Below are 18239 nucleotides of genomic sequence, written 5' to 3'. Positions count from 1 at the left end.
TGAGGCTATGGAGGAAGAGCATTCTGGGCAGAGCGAAAACCAAGTGCAAAGCTCTTGAGTGGCGCTGTGCCCAGTGCATTCTAGGCACAGCAAGGAAGACAAGAAAATGAGCAGGAGGGGAGGAAAAGCAGCTGAGATCGCAGTGGTGCAGGTGCGGGGAGAGGCGTGAGGACTAGCATAGGGTCCTGGAGGCCTTTGTGGAGATTTCAGCTTTTCTCTGAGTGGGATGGAAACCCATAAGAGGACAGTTTTGAGCAGAGGAGTGACATGATCTGACTTACTTTTTAACAGGATCACCTTTGCTTCAGGGTTGAGGATAGATTCCAGCAGTGGTGTGAGGGTAGGGAATGGGCAGGGAGAATATTAAGGCCAAAGCAGGGAGGCCACATAGGAGGCATTGGCCATAATCCAAGCAAAAGATGATGGCGGTCTGGACCAAGGTGGTTGCAGTGGAAGTGGTGAGAAGTGGTCTGATATTGGGTATTTTCTGAAAGGGGCACAAACCATGCGTGCTGAAAGATTGGCTGCAGGATGTCAAAGAGGGTTGAGATGACTACAAGAGTTTTGGCTTAGAACTAGAAGAATGGAATTGCCAGTAAATGTGATAGGGAAAACTGGATGGAGTGGGTTTTAGGAAAAAGCTTCCATTTTGGACATGTTAAGTTTAAAAATTCAGAGTAAACACTAGGATATATGCATTAGGACTCAGGGGAGATGCTGAGGCTGGAAAACAAATTTGAAAGTAGTCAGTTTACAGATGGTATTTAAAGCCAGGGGGTTGGACGAGATTCCATGGGAGAGGGAATTGATAAAGAGAAGTAGGACACAGGTCTGAGCCTTGGGTCATTCTAAAGTGAAGTGACCAGGGAGATGAGATAATACTTCCAAAGGAGGCTAAGAATTTTCAAGAATACCAGAATCTTTTCAATCATCATCATCCTCTTTTGATACTCATAATATTAATACATAATACTTATGTTGTAAGGATTTCAGGGCATTATAGATATTTAGAACAATCGCTGGCCCAGCATAAGCATTCAATAAATTATAGCTATTTTTGCTAATATTTAAAGATTGCTCTCTTCATTTCTCCAATAAGGAAGCAGGTTTAGTAACTTCCAGAAGTTCACTAGCTAAAAACTGACAGAACCAGAGTCACATCCAAGTCCGTTTGTCTCCATCTGTGATTTTCCCACTACTTATCCTATATGACTTTGTTTCCAAATATTTTTACATAAACCAACCAGGAAATAAAATTTAAAAATCATAACCATCAAACACTTATTGAGCACTTTAATGTCCAAGAAACAGGTTGGAATGGAAATAGAGACTGTTACAACGTACTGAGCACTTAACATGTGGCAAGCATTGTGTTATCCCGTTTAACAGTCCTATGAAAGAGGAAATAGTATGACACCTTTTTACAAATAAAGAGTGTGAGTCTTGGAGCAGTTAAATAAGTGTCTCTAGAGAGGTGTGCTTAGATTATAAAAGAGAAGAGTTATTAGAATGAGATGGGTGGACATGGGCAGGGGGCTGTTTCAGGTGTACGGTTTCAGTTTGGGATCTTGGTCATCCTCGGCATTGACATTTAGTATTTACCAGCTCACCTGGGAATATGAGCAATTGGCCAAAACTTCTTTTTTTTTCAGGAGTGCCTATTCATTTATTTGTTTTCAGCTTTATAATGTGTATTGACAAGTAAACATCGTAAGTATTTAAGGTGTACAATGTGATGGTTTGATATAAGGAAGGTACACCTGCACAGGGGAAGCTTAAATTCTATCAAGAATTTTCTCCAGAAATTTTCTCCTTCCTTCTTACCTCCCTCGCTTCTTCCTTCCCTTGCTCCTTCCTTCATTTCTCCATTCCTTTCTTCTTCCATCCCTCCCACCCCTCCTCCCTTCCTTCTTTCCTTTCTCCCTTCCTCTCTTCGTAGATAGATAGATAGAATTTGATATTTGGGACTTAAGGAAATTCTAGTTTAAAACAGCTTGTGTCTGATTACTTGTTTGACCACTTACTGAAATGTGACATTAGCATGTAATGCCTGAGGTTAGCTTCATTTGAAATTAGTCCTTGAACACTAAACATTCTTCATATTTGTTCCTGAAAAGCTAAAGGAAGACAATTCATGAGGCTTGTGTGCAGGGTTATTTGCAAATGTTTGCCTCAAACATTCTAGCTAACCTGCCACTTTTGGTCATAGCTGGGTAGCTCCTATATGACAAACGTCTTTAGAAATAACAACATAAAGTCTGGAAAGAATATAAGAAACAATTACCTGAAGGCATTACCAAAATGGGCAGAATTTGTGGGGGGATTGACACTAGGAAAAAGGAAATGGCGCTGAGTGAGTTTCCTGTTTTTATGGCAAGCCACAGTATTACTGGCTTGAAGAATTAAAGAACAGAGCAATTACAGGAAAAGAGGAGAGTCCCTGGATGAATAGAACAGAGAGACAGAGCCATAAACTCTGTGTATAAACTTTTGATCAAGTCTCTGGCTGATCTCTAAACTATACATGCATAGTTTAGGTACAAACTCCTAACAGTTCATCCAAAGCTCAAAGAACTGAACTAAAATTTCAGCTGCTGCCCACAGCAGGGAGACAAAATTTTGCAGCTGTGTTCAGCCAAGTTAACTGATAAAACAAACAAATAAAAATCATTACTCCTCAGAGGAATATAACATTATCAAGAGTCTAAACAATGTATTATTCACAATTTCCAGGTACAACTCAAAATTATTTGACATTTAAAGAAACAGGAAAATGTGACTTGTAGTTAAGAGACAATCAGTGGAACTGACTCTGAGATAACACAGATTTTGGAATTATTGGACAACAATTTAAAACCAGCTATTATCCTCATAATCTAAAAGACAGAAAAACCAGCAAAAAATAGAAACCATAAAATTCAAATGGAAATTTTATAACTGAAAAATGTATTATATGCAATAAAAGTCACTGGATAGGTTTAACATCAGTCAATTTCAAGATAAATCAACAGAAATGTTTCAACATGAAAAACAGTGATAAAAAAGATTTATCAGAACAAAGCCTCAGAGAGTTGTGAGACAATATCAAAAGGTTTAATATATATGTAATTGAAGTCTCAGAAGGAAAGGAGAGCTATACTAGGACATAAAATATTGTGAAGAAATAATGGCTGAAATTTTTTCCAAATTTGGTGAAAGACACAAAATTACATATTCAAGAAACTCAACCAATACCTAGCAAGATAAATAAAAAGAAAACCATATCTAAGGATATCATGGGCAAATTTATGAAAACTGAAAGAGAATAACCTGAAGGAGGCCAGATAAAAATGACACATAGCTACAGAGGAATGATGATTGGAGTGACCATTGACTTCTCATAAAAAATGATGGAGATCAGAAGATAGTAGAAGAACATTTTAAAAGCACTGGGAAAAAGGCCAATCCAGAATTTTATATCTACCAAAAATATCCTTCAAAAATTAAGGCAAAAAAAATGACATTTTCTGATAAAAGAAAACTAAGAGAATTTATTGGTAGCACACCTATGCTACAAGAAATGCAAGAGAAAATTCTCAGACTAAAGGAAAATGATGTCAGATAGAAACATTAACTTTTGGGAAATAATGAAGAGAACTGAAAATGGTGAATATGGGAATAACAATAAAACACTCTTCCCTTTACATTCTTTAAAAGTTTATGTGACTGACCCCCAAATTATAACGTTGTAATATGCAGTTAGTAATGTATGCTCTGTATTATAGAGTTAGTAACATAACTGTATCATAAAACATGTGGGAGGGATAATTTTATCTTTACAATTGTATACATTTTGCATGAAGATACAACACTAACTCACAGTAAACTGAAATGCTAAGGATGTCTGTTGTAGTTCATAGTGAACACTGAAAAATAATGCAAAGAAGTATAAGTCATATCTTAAAAAAAAATCATTGCCAAGACCAGTGTCAAGGAGATTTTCCCTTGTTTTCTTCTAGGTGTTTTATGGTTTCAGGTCATACATTTAAGCCTTTAGTCCACTTTGACTTAATTTTTGTGAGTGGTATAAGGATCCAATTTTGCTCTTTTGCATGTGTATATCTAGTTTTCCCAGCACCATTTATTGAAGAGACTATCCTTTCTCTATTGAGTATTCTTGGCTCTTTTAAAATATTAGTTGACTGTATATGCATAGGTTTATATCTTTCCTTTCAGTTCTGTTCCATTGGTCTATGTGTCTATTTTTATGCCAGCACCATACTGTTTTGATTACTCTAGCTTTGTAATATAGTTTGAAGTCAGAAAATATGATGCCTTTAGTTTTGTTCTTCTTTATCAGAATTGCTTTGGTTATTGGGAGCCTTTTATGGTCCCATATGAATTTGGGGATTATTTTTTCTATCTCTATAAAAGATGCCATTGGAATTTTGATAATTGCATTGAATCTGTGACTTTGGATAGTACAGATATTTTAACAATATTCTTTTAATCCATGAACATAGGATATCTTTCCATTTATTTGTGTCTTTTTCTGTTTCTTTCATCAATTTCTTATAATTTTCAGTGTACATATCTCTCACCTTCTTGGTTAAATTTATTCCTAAGTATTTAATTGTTTTTGAAGCTATTGTAAGTGGGATTGTTTTCTTTATTCCTTTTTGCAGGTAGTTCATTGTTAGTGTATTGAAACACAACTGATTTTTGTATTTTGATGTCTGTGCCTTTGAAGGAGCAAACATCTCTTCCAGTCTTTACAGATTGGTTTTGGCAGGTTAAGTCCTTCTGTCAGTTCCCTGGGCTGACAGGATTACCTCTGGAATTGTAGTCATGCTAGACTGGAGCTAGTTTTGATGCTGCCACTAGGTCTACAGTGGGGTCTGCCATTAGCAGGCTTGTTACAAAGGATAGGGGTAGGCATGGATCCTTTCTGGTCTCTGGGTGGATGAGACTGCCTCAAAGACCTTGTTCAGTAGGGTGATACAGGGACAAGTGTCCGCTTCACGGTCCCTAGTTGGGTCCTCAGTCAGTGGGCCTATTACCAGGTGCACAGACAGGTGTGGCTCCTGCCAGGTCCCTGGGAGGGCACCTGTCTAATCACTGAATGTGTCCCTGGGTGGTCAGGACTGGCCCTGGACTGTGGCTGAGAGGGGCCAGAACCAAGCCACGGGTCTGTTTCAGGTTGCACAAGCCAAAATTGAGGTCTGCAGACCTGACTCTGGAGGCATGGATGGGCGTGTCTCCCACCAGTTCCCTGGGTGGGCTGGACTATTCCTTGACTGTGGGTGGTGGGGCTGAGGTGGGCTGGACTGCTCCCTGACTGTGGCTGGAGGGGCTGGAGCCATGTACAGGGCCTTTTCAGGATCTCTGTGGGGCACAGACAGGTGTGTCCTTTATCAGGTCCCTATGCCAGCAGGACCACTTGCAGACTATGGCTGGGATGGTCAGAAGCCCCATTAAGGGGAAACTTTCAGAATCTACAGTCTGGCTGAGTTTGCTGGGTTTGCCTCCAGAGGTTCCTGGACCATAGCTGAGAGGGGCTAGAGCTGGTTCATGGGCCACTTCAAGTCAACAGCTGGGACCAAGTTCTGTATGCTTATTATCCAATGCACAGGTGAGTGTGACTCCTTCTCAGTCCCTTGGTATATGGTGCTGGTGACAGGACCAAGCCAAATGGGCTGTGGCTGAGTCCTCAGGAATATGGAGCTGTTTCTAGGTCTGTAGCCAGGACCACAGTTGGTGAGTCAGCCACCTGGGTGCTAGCCTCAAAATGGCTCTCCTCGGTCTCGGACTATACCAGTGCTTCACCGTCTCCTACCTGGATTACAAAGCTCCCACAAAGGCACTTTTGTCCATAGATGGATGCCAAATTATTGTTGTTCAGAGGTGATAAAGGAGAGGACACCCTATTTAGCCATCTTGCTTTCATCACTCTCCACAACCTTGGTTTTCTGATCCAACTTTTTTATGGCATATTAGTCAGGTTTCTCCACAGAAACAGAACCAATAAAATATATATAGAGAGAGAGATTTATTATAAGGAATTGGCTCAAGTAATTATGGAAAATGACAAGTCCAAACCTGCAGTGTTAGCCAGCAGGCTCAAGACCCAGGAGAGCTGATGGTACAGATGAACTCCATAGACCATCTGGTGGAGAATTCCTTCTTGTTCCAGGAAGCTGGTCTCCTTGTTCTATCAGGTCTTCAACTGATTGAATGAGGTCCACCCACATGATGGAGGGCAATCTGCTTACTTAAAGTTCACCAGTTTAAGTGTTAATCATATCCAAGAACACCTCCAAGTTGACACATAAAATTAACCATCACATATGTCTACTTATACTTCACTGTTTTCAAGAGTCTTGATGTTACCTGGTAACAATATTTGCTTTATTCCAAAGTCTGCTGGCGGTGGAAGGGAAGACATCTGAGGCCAGGCAGTGCTGAGTTTATATCCTGACTCAGTGAGACTTTAGGCAAGTTTATTAATTAAGCTCTCTGAAACTCATCTGCTTTATTGGTATTATTAAAATAAAAATGTCCTTGAGGCATATAGTTGTTAAAAAGATTAAAATATTACACACCTAACAGAATGTCTGGTACATGGAATATATTTAAATAAATATTAAATCTTTTCCTTCCTTATTCTCAATTTTCTATAGTTTTCATATGCCAAGGATATTATCTTTAGATACTTTGTCTTATTCAGGGAGTCATTCATTAGCTGTAAACTAGCAAAAACCTGCCGAAATTAATTCAACTAAAAAGAAAAGTGGGGGAAGTGAGGATTATTAATGTTGTAAGAGGCACTCTTACATAGTTCTTTAAAAAGGAAATTAGAATCAGCTGAGCCTCGCTGGGAAGGAGGTGGGAACTGGGCTCTGCTTCCGTGGTGTCTGCCCCATTCATTTCTCTATGGAGTCGCTTCCTCTCATTTCCACTTCACTCATCACTTCTACTCCTCCTTCAGTTTGGTTTGCATCTAGTTTTGATCAGAACTGACTCTGCTCCAGCTTGGTGTGATGTTAGTTCTCTCAAGAGTGAGAATTTGATTAGCTGTAGGCCACCCAATAGACTTCCTGACACCAATGCAAGTATCCATCCTGGTCCAATCAGGGGGTATGACACGGTACAAGCATGGTCACTTAGTTTTGCCTGTCAGGGAAGACAGTGATAGAAAAGAGACTTCTATAGGGAAAAGCACTCCCAAAACATGTTGACCATTGCTCCCTCACTTTCCACCTATCAAATTCTGCATTTTTTTTTTTTTGCATTTTTTTAAATTTCAGAGATAGGTACTCTTTGCTCTCTCAAAGAGGTTTTCTTCTCCCAGTGCTTCCTCCAGAGAAGAAAATTCTGTTTTCCCAAGAAAACTATGTTTTATTTCCCCAAGCTGAGATAACTCCAGTTTATTCACCCTCTTTTTAATAAGACATCTTAAAAAACTGTTTGAGCTGACATTCTCCCAAGAGACAGAGTCTGTGGGCTTACTTTCTTACTTATTGCCATGCCACTTAATTTAATTATGTCATCTTGTCATTGCTACACATAATCTCAGGGGGCCCTGGGAAATCGGGCCATGCTGAATACTTTGCATTCCAAGTACCTCATTCTCTTCTCATCAAATTGTAATTATCTTCACCTTGATGCTATTTATACAAAACGACCATCCCAAGATAGTTATGCCCACATGGTCAAAACCAAATGGAGACTTAAGGTATTATCTGATCAATTTTACCAATTTTGACAACTGGTTAAGATAATTAGAGCAGGAGGAAAAGGATCTCTTTTTCTCAAAGTTTTGTCTTCTGGTCTAAATTGTTCATGTCACAGCTTTGTATCTTCTCTTTGCTTGATGGTTACACCTACGTTTTCTCAAGTCACAAAGCTTATTATCCAGGCAGCTTAGTAAATTTTCGGCTTTAGCCACCGTTTTTCCCGGGAAGAAAATTTTCATGGGTAAAATTATTCATTTTAGAGTATACAAGGCCAAAATTGACTCTGGCATTTTACTTTATGAGACCAAAGTTTGCATACAAAAGATCTACATACTATGCACATGTATTTTTAGTTTTTCTATGTAGCCTTCATAAAGCTTGGCAACTCCTTCCCCAAAGCCCTTAAATAATGCACTTGAATTTGAGATAGGTTAATTCAATAAAAGCTTTACTTTCTTTTCTGAAGGCACCTGAGTGACCAAATGCTGGCGTGTTATTGACACTGCCATAAAACAGTGTAATCTCACTCATTTATCAGTTTTTGCTCAGGAGGACCTGAAGCTGAGCTCATTTAGAAGCAGAATTATCTCTGGCCCTCAGAGCCAGATGGCAAGTTCCTGTGAAGGTGGGGGAATATTGCTTCCAGGAATTATTGGAAAGTAATCTCCACACCTGCCATAGCCTATGGAGCAGACTGATAAAAACAGAACATGCTACATTCCTCCCACCAACCCACAGCCCCAGACACTCCACAGCCAGAACCAAAGTCAGCGTGAAATGTAGAAGTGATCGCCCCCTGTGCTCACCAGTCCCATTTGACCCAAACTCTCACAAATACTAACTCTATATTTTCAAAAAGAAAAATTGGATTAGCTATCGCTTTCCATCCAGGTGCTTAAATAAGTCTTTTCTTCTTCTTGTCGTTATGAAACGGCATGGTCAAAGACAGAGAAGAATGGGAAACACTCATGGGTATGTTTACCAGAGTATTACTAAAGAGAAGGAATTACTTTGCTTCAAAGGTGGAGATTTACAATACCTGCATAATGTTTCTAAAGGGGATAATGAAAGGTTTGGCCAGAGTTCTACTTCTTATACTTATGGGGTTTTTTGACTTGTATGTATATGTTAAACACACACACAAAATATATCTGTAATATATGTATCCCATATATCCTGCCTACCTCCTGGGGTTATCAAGAGAGTGATTCAATACTTACCTGGCAGGGGAAATACCGTGATCACGAAGGTGGTTTTCCCAGGGCGAGACTTATTCATTGCACTCCGGATGTGCTGAACCCTGCAATATCCCCAAACGTGGTAAACTCGACTGCATAATTTGTGGTAGTGCGGGACTGCGTTCGCGCTTTCCCCTGTAAAGAAAAAAAAAAGAGAGAGAGAGAGTGATTCATTCATTTTCTCACTTAATAACTGTGTTTGGTTGAAGGGATCCCAAAATGGAGAAGGCATGTTCTAGTTTCTAAAGGAATCCATCTTGGAGAAAGGATTAAATTATGTAATGATATGGATAGTAACTCACGGTGTTTAAGAAAGTTGTCATTGTGTTAATATGTTTTCATAATTGTGGACCTTTTATTTTCATCCAGAACTGCTAGATATAGGTGCTTTCAAAATTATTGGGGCAGGATGATTTATAGCAAAGACATATGCTGTGTTGGCATTTTCATAGTTCTATCTATTAGAATCTTATCATTTTAACAGGAATGCTTCTTACTATTTTCCTTTGGCTGTATTAAATTAATCAGAAAAAAGTGCTAGAGATTTTAAAGCCAGCCAGACCTGCAGCTGACTCTTGGTTTTACCAATAAGTCACTGAGTGACCTTGGGAAAAAAAATCACATAAACTCTCTGACCTTTATTGTCCTCATCTATTAAATGGGAATAACAATCCTTAATTTTCAAGGTTTTTTTTATGAGTTATATATGATTCTGTATTTAAGAAGCACCTAAGAGAGTAAGTGGTTCTATAAATGGCAAAAATAAATGGTGGTCAGATATTGCTCTGTGGAAAACCTGGTCATTATAATATGACAAATTAACTGAAGAACTCAGACAAATTGATACCTTGTCAAGCCCAACTCTAGAGAATCATCTCAAGGAGGTCTTGAAATTAAAAAAAAAACTATATATGAATTCCGTAGGAGATTTTTATCATATTAAATAAGTCTAGAAAATCATTGTATGATATCCTTCTCAGTCTGCTAGGAGAAAAAATGTTAAATCCAACAAGAGGATGAGGACCTGCTTTTTTTTCCTTCCAAGAGGGATAGCTCTTAATCAGAGTGCATTCTCCATTCAAAATAATCTGTGAAGATTGGCATGAAAATGCAGATTCCTAATTGAACAAAGACAATTATTTCCAGATTGAAGTACAGTGGTGAATAGCTCTGTGCTCCAATTACCGCCAGACTTTTATTTCAAATGGGAAGCTGAAATCACAGATGAGTTCGCCTTAATTGGGAGAAATGGCTGAAATTGTACTTTTAATACCCTACTGTAACATCGTCTATGTAGGTCATCTTTTTTTCATGTACACATGACAGTGCCCTGTTTATGTCCATTTGGGACAGCAAGCTGTGATGGTGAGAGGGATAGCCTCTTTTACAAACAAAGGTAAAAGCATCCAAAAGTTAATCAGAGCCATAAAACGGTATAGCTTGTAAATAAAGGAATGGAAGAGTACATTCTTTTTTATAACTGTGTGTGAATTCACGGACTAACGTGAAAACCTAACTCAAGATAGCGTTAGTTCAAGCAAGATTTTCCTTGATCCTGATTACTCCTTCATAATGTATCCACTTAAAAATTATCAGAGGGTAGCCCAGCCATGAATACAAGGGCTCGGTCTGACAGATTTTCTAAAGATTGAAAAAAAGAAAATTCAAAGGATAGATGTAGTCTGTGCTTCTCAAACAACCAGCAAACAACAAAGGAGAGCCTACCATATGGTTGAGTTGGAGGTGGTGCTGGGTTGACAGAGATGAGGGTGAGGAAACTTTGGCAGTGAAGATTCCTCTTCTCGGGTCCTCTGTCACTCCAGCTGGGGACTCTAGATCAGACATGAGGCCTTCTCACCAACCACCATGAACCATCTGTGTTTGTGTAGACGTTTCCTGTTTTCAAAGGGATTTCACAAACTATTTCGTTGTATCCCCATCCCTCCAAACTCCAAGCTAGGTGTGGTGGATATCACCATCTCCTTTTACAAATGAAGAAACTAAGGCCCAGATCCTTGCTTAGGGGCAGAGTGAATGAGTATAGGGCTAGGATGAGGACCCAGCCTCTGATTAACGATAACCAATCCAAAGTGTCACATGTCACTGGAGGAATCCTAAATGACTTCCACGCCTTAGTGTGAGGACCACCACATGCCACTGTCTTTCAGGCCGTAGAAATAATAAGAAAGGTAACTGTGTTGTCTGTCGTCTTACAGTCATTGGCTTTCACAATTAGCTAGATATATCCCGCAGATGTGGAACCTGGGGTGCACAAAGGTTAAGTGACTTTTCCAAAGTCTGACAATCAGTTAAGTGTTGGAGCTAGACCCAAATGAGCCTCAGTGACTCCAAACCCTGTGCTTTTTCCTTTCACCAGGAGAGACCCAGGTTTTTACATCCATCCCTTCTGCTGCTCTTCACAGAATTTATTCATTCGTTCAACAAAAATCACAGCAGTGGACAAAATAGACCCAAATCCCTGTCCCTATAGAGCTTACCTATTCAAGTAGGAAAAATAGACATTAGGCAAAATAAGTAAAAAGTTTGATGGTGGTAAGTGCTATGGAGAAAAATAAAGCTAGAAAAGATTTTCTGGAGACTGAGAAGTTGCAAGTTTAGGTCGGGTCACCTGGGGAGGCTTCACTGAAAGGTGGCAGTTCAGCAAAGTCCTGAGGGAGGTGAGAGAGTGAAGCTGCATTTCAGGTGGAGGGAGAAGCAAGTAGTCCGGCCTCAGTGTTTGCCTGGCTTGGTCAAGGAATAGCGCAGAAGCGAAGGTGGCCGTAACTGGGTGGGCAGGGGGCGAAGGAGTAAGGGAGGAGGGCCTAGGGTAATGAGAGGTCAGACAGAGCCAGGCTCAGGCCAGCTTGAGGACTTTTCCAAGTGAAATGGAAGCTATTTCAGGGTTTTGATTAAAGGACATCATCATCTGACTTATATCAAAAGGATAGCTCTAGATCTTTACTGAGAATAGACTAACAAGGGTCCAAGACGGAGGCAGAAAAATCAATTAGGAGGCAGATAACAACAACAATAATTATGAAATTATTAAATTAAAAGGGCATAAAGATGATTTATATTGGCTTCAGCTAGGGAGATGGTAAGAAATGGTCAGAAAGATAAGAAATAGGGCTGGCTCTACCCCTGTTGCTGCCTGTTTGCCTTGGTTGCTAAAGTGTCTTGGAGATACTGAGAGGGAGGGAGCCCTCACAGGAAAATGCTTCCAGGCATGGCAGGCAGCCACAGGAGTGCCTTGCTCAGATCTCCCTTCAAGAGATAACCTGCCAGTGGTAGTTTGATAGGGATTGCATTAAATCTGTAGATTGCTTTGGGTAGTAGAGTCATTTTCACAATGGTGATTCTTCCAATCCAAGAACATGGTATATCTCTCCATCTATTTGTATCATCTTTAATTTCTTTCATCAGTGTCTTATAATTTTCTGCATACAGGTCTTTTGTCTCCTTAGGTAGGTTTATTCCTAGGTATTTTATTCTTTTTGTTGCAATGGTAAATGGGAGTGTTTCCTTAATTTCTCTTTCAGATCTTTCATCATTAGTGTATAGGAATGCCAGAGATTTCTGTGCATTAATTTTGTATCCTGCTACTTTATCAAATTCATTGATTAGCTCTAGTAGTTTTCTGGTAGCATCTTTAGGATTCTCTATGTATAGTATCAGCTCTATTTACAATAGCCAGGACATGGAAGCAACCTAAGTGTCCATCAACAGATGAATGGATAAAGAAGATGTGGCACATATATACAATGGAATATTACTCAGCCATAAAAAGAAACGAAATTGAGTTATTTGTTGTGAGGTGGATGGACCTAGAGTCTGTCATACAGAGTGAAGTAAGTCAGAAAGAGAAAAACAGATACCGTATGCTAACACATATATGTGGAATCTAAGGAAAAAAAAAAAAAAGTCATGAAGAACCTAGTGGCAAGACGGGAATAAAGACACAGACCTACTAGAGAATGGACTTGAGGACACGGGGAGGGAGAAGGCTAAGGTGGGACAAAGTGAGAGAGTGGCATGGACATATATACACTACCAAACGTAAAATAGATAGCTAGTGGGAAGCAGCCACATAGCACAGGGAGATCAGCTCGGTGCTTTGTGACCACCTAGAGGGGTGAGATAGGGAGCGTGGGAGGGAGACGCAAGAGGGAAGAGATATGGGGACATATGTATATGTATAGCTGATTCACTTTGTTATAAAGCAGAAACTAACATACCATTGTAAAGCAATTATACTCCAATAAAGTTAAAAAAAAAAAAAAAGAGATAACCTGCCGAGGAGAGGGGCTGGTTGGTGACCTCATCTGCACCCTGGGTGCTGTGCAGCAGTGCTCTTGCTGAGGCCACACTCTCCCCACGCTGCTCCCAGCCAGGTTCCTGCCTAATCAGGGCTCCTCTCACAGGCCGTCTTTGCTCCAATCCCCCTTCATCCTGTCTCTCCCTTCACAGACCTGCACAGACTGACATCCCTGGCCTCTCTCATCCACCTTGGGCTTCAGTAGCTCTGTCTTTCTCTCTGCTGAGGTTCTTGGAACCCCAATTGGCATATCCAATTGTGTGCTCTAGCCAATAGCAAAAATGATCCTACTACTAATAAAAATAAATACAAACTGAGTTCTTACTATGTGCAAAAAACTGAGCTAAGTGCTTTACATGGAGTATATCTTTTTAATCTTTACTACAACCCAGTGAGGAATGTACTATATTATGTATGAGGAAACTGAGTCTTAGAAAGATTAATTGATTTCCCCAAATTCAAATATCTGGCAAATGGAGGAGTTGCCATTGAACTTGGGCAGCTTGGGTATAGAATCGAAACTCTGGCAACTATATCAGTCTCAGGACAGGGTCCTCCCACTGCCCTGCCTGACTGACTTCATGCTTCTTAGCTAACCTACAAACATCTTCATAAGATTTTAACCAAACTTATCCATGAGGTTCAGCAAGAAGCTAGTACCTTAGTACCCAGTTACCCTAGTACCATAGAACCCTAGTACCATCCCTGTAGTTAAAGTTTCCATTAACTTCCCAGGGTCATACAATTCCACCTGTCTAGAAGAGAGCTGTTCTCATTTCTCTGCAAATATTGGTCTGATGCCTGCCTAGTGTCTTTGCCACCACATTTCATAATTTGTATTTTATTATTTTTAAGTGACAACTATTTCATAAACTATCACGGGATGAAGAAAAGACCCCTGAATTGGGATCAGAAGACCAGATTTCTAGTTCCAACTCCAACACTAAGTCAGTTCAAGATGTGCCCTATTGCTAGTCATGAAACCCCATCTGAACTAGTCAAGGCAAAGAGGGAATCTATTTGTTACCCAAACTGGGAAGTCCAAAGGGTGACTCTAATTTCAGACATGACTGTGTCCAGATAACAGCATTAGGACTCTGTCTCTCTCACTGCATCTATCACCTCTGTCTGCCACTGTTTGGGCTTTGTTCTTTGTAGGCCCATTTTATTTGACAGTAAAGATGGCTCTCCCCAACTCCATGGTACATTTTTCTTAACACTGGATATCACAAAAGAAGAAAACCTCTCTCTCTGTATTCATATAAATCCCTAATTAAGGACATGATTGGCCTTGTTTGGGGAAGGTGCTTGACCGTGAATCAGCCATTGGGTCTAGGATGATGACATATTCTGATGGGCAGTCCGGGTCATGAGTACACCTCTGCAGGGGGAAATACAGGACCAACTGATTAATCATTACATCAGCAGGAGATATTTATTCCTGCAGTAAAATCAAAAAAAGATGCTTGGCAAGTAAATGTAACAACTTTACACAACAATCATCATAGGTCTTCCAAATATAAAACACATGCATGCCCCTCCACAGGGCAACACAAAGCCTCATCCACCTGCCACATCCAGCTCAAAATCCCATCTCCTGGGTCATATGCAGTCCTCTTCATCAGATCTGGACCTGATGTGGCTCCCTGTGATGCAGCAAGTTAAAACAAGACATAAGTTATCTGACCCCATACATCTCCCCCCGACTCATATACACACATACAATACACTCAATATACATCATACACACACATACAATATACTCAGTATACAACAGTGAAACAAGGACAGGCAACTTGCAACAAATGTCCTCCATTCAAGACAGAGAAGAATGGTAAACTAGCAGCCTCTAGTCTTTAGGAGTGACAAAATCCTTGACCTGGTAGTGGAGGAAGTTCCTTGATTGGATCCTAAATATGCCTTTTAGGATCTATTTGATTTTAGCCAGTTCTAAGGGCCAATAACCAAATCCAAAGTTCTTCCCTAAAGGAGTTTTTAAATCCTGCTTTACTTATTCATTTTCTCACCTTCTACCTCTTTCTTCCTCTCAATTTAGTGTTGGCTCACTGGAGATTATCTCAAGCAATAGCCATGATTAAGAAGGCAACACAGTCTGAATTCTGCTACAAAACCAAGTCCTTCTAGTTAATTGAGAAATCTCTGGGGCTTTTTGTTATTTAACGTCTTTCTGTTATTTCGTGCCATTTGGGGTCCAGAAGTAAATAACTCTTCGCTATGAGATTCCCTATTTCTGGACCCTCTCTCTGTTCCCTTTCTTTTCTTTGCAATTATACCCAGGATCAACCTACACACACTAATATCCAGCTCTTCCAAATTCTTCATCTAGAGATACAAGCTCCAAAGGTATTTATTCTGCCTTCCAATTGCTGCAGGCAATAGTTTTATCAAGCATTTTTTTTTTTAGCACCAGGGATTTCTGGTCTCAGGCAGCTCTGTTTTCTCACCACCTGACAACCAAATACTAAGCCATTACCATATATTTTAGACTTTGCTTATGACATTACACCACTTCAATTAGTGGTAAGGTAATAAGCTACATGGCTGTGACAAATACATCTAAAAATAAATGATTCAAACACTATAGAGTTTTATTTCTCATTTATATACCAGTCTGGGGTCAATGTCCCTAGTTTGTGGTTGGCTCTCTGCTGTGGTGATCATTTGGGGACCCAGGTTCTTTAGATTATTTTAATCTCACAGATCCACTATCCCTTAAAACTTTGCTATCATCTTCATTCAGTCAATAGACTGGAAAAAAAGAGAGCATGACAGCAAAGGAAACCATAAACAAGACGAAAAGACAACCCTCAGAATGGGAGAAAATATTTGCAAATGCAGCAACTGACAAAGGATTAATCTCCAAAGTATACAAGCAGCTCATGCAGCTCAATATCAAAAAAACAAACAACCCAATGCAAAAATGTACAGAAGACCTAAATAAACATTTCTCCAAAGAAGATATACAGATTGCCAGCAAACACATGAAAGGATGCTCAACATCACTAATCATTAGAGAAATGCAAATCAAAACCACAATGAGGTATCACCTCACACTGGTCAGAATGGCCATCATCAAAAAATCTACAAACAATAAATGCTGGAGAGGGTGTGGAGAGAAGTGAACCCTCTTACACTGTTGGTGGGAATGTAAATTGATACAGCCACTATGGAGAACAGCATGGAGGTTCCTTAAAAAACTAAAAATAGAACTACCATATGACCCAGCAATCCCACTACTGGGCATATACCCTGAGAAAACCATTATTCAAAAAGAGACATGTACCACAATGTTCACTGCAGCACTATTTACAATAGCCAGGACATGGAAACAACCTAAGTGTCCATCAACAGATGTATGGATAAAGAAGATGTGACACATATATGCAATGGAATATTACTCAGCCGTAAAAAGAAACAAACCTGAGTTATTTGTAGTGAGGTGGATGGACCTAGAGTCTGTCATACAGAGTGAAGTAAGTCAGAAAGAGAAAAACAAATACCATATGCTAACACATATATATGGAATCTAAAAAAACTTGGTTCTGATGAACCTAGGGGCAGGACACGAATAAAGACGCAGATGTAGAGAATGGACTTGAGGACACAGGGAGGGGGAAGGGTAAGCTGGGATGAAGTGAGAGAGTAGCCCTGACATATATACACTACCAAATGTAAAATAGATAGCTAGTGGGAGGCAGCTGCATAGCACAGGGAGATTAGCTCAGTGCTTTGTGACCACCTAGAGGGGTGGGATAGGGATGGTGGGAGGGAGTCGCAAGAGGGAGGGGATATGGGGATACATGTATACGTATAGCTGATTCACTTTGTTATACAGTAGAAACTAACACAACATTGTAAAGCAATTATACTCCAATAAAGATGTTTAAAAAAAAACACAAATATATTATTTTACAGTTCTGGAGATCAGAGGCCCTAAAGTCATGGTTGATTGGCAGGGCTGAGCTCCTTCTGGAGGATGTAGTGGAGAATCCATCTCCTCGCCTTGTCCAGCTTCTAGAGGCCACCTGGACTCCTTGGCTCATGGCCCCATACTGTATTCAAAGACAACACCATAGCATCTTCCAATCTTTCTCTCTGCTTCCCTTTTCACTTTGCTTTTTTCTCTCCAATTCTCCTATTTCCTCTTTGTGATTACATTGGCTCCACCCCAATAAACAACCTACCTCCAGGTCCTTAACTTAATCTGTTTTGGAAAGTCCCTTTTTCCATGCAAGGCAACATATTCACAGGTTATGAAGATTAGGATGTGGACATCTTGGGGGTGGAAGGTGGTTGGCATTATTCAGCCCGCCACACATGTATTATCTCAATCTCACAACAACACTATGGAGTTGAAATTAATTTTTTTTTTCGTTTTATAATCAAGGAAACAGACTAAATAAGACTAAATAAGCCATCACACTCAGATCTATTAAAAAAAAAAGAGAGAGAGAGAGAGAGCATGGAAGGACCTACCCACTTAAAGCTTTGGCTCAAAAATGGCATATGTCACTTCCACTCACATTCCATTGACTAGAATTTAGTCACTAGGACTCACTTAACGGCAAGAGACTGGGAAATGTAGCCTAGCTCTTAGGCCAAGAAGAAAAGGAAACAAATTTTTGGTAAACAGCTAGGAGACTCTGTTGTGCTAAGTAAAGAAAAAGTGTGTCTAAAGGGAGAAAGTGTTTTTAACTGCCAGTTGAAGCTTAGGGACCAAAGAAGTTGAGAGGTGATATATTACTAAATGACTTGGATTGTTGATTTTAATGAGAGTTTCTATGGAATTAACCAGATACAAGGTGGATTGCCAGAGGTTGAGAAAGGAGTGGGAGGTGAAGCAATGGAGGCAGCAAATGTAGTTGATCCTTTCTAGACCCTTGGGTGTGAAGGCATTTCCTATAACAAAGGGTTAAATCAAAAGAGCAGAGACTATTTAGACCAGGAAAT

At 39.9% G+C, this 18239-nt stretch overlaps 1 non-coding gene across 1 annotated transcript; it reads left to right on the top strand.

Annotated features, from left to right (window-relative positions):
• The first annotated feature begins 8927 nt into the window (after positions 1–8927).
• LOC118902969 lies at positions 8928–9091 on the top strand. Its single transcript, XR_005021679.1, has one exon. It is a non-coding gene; the product is annotated as a U1 spliceosomal RNA (small nuclear RNA).
• Positions 9092–18239: the final 9148 nt, after the last annotated feature.

This window comes from Balaenoptera musculus, chromosome 10, assembly GCF_009873245.2.
Source record: "Balaenoptera musculus isolate JJ_BM4_2016_0621 chromosome 10, mBalMus1.pri.v3, whole genome shotgun sequence".
NCBI lineage: Eukaryota > Metazoa > Chordata > Mammalia > Artiodactyla > Balaenopteridae > Balaenoptera > Balaenoptera musculus.
The sequence above is the reverse complement of the archived record's forward strand: the minus strand, read 5'-3'. Positions and strand labels throughout refer to the sequence as shown.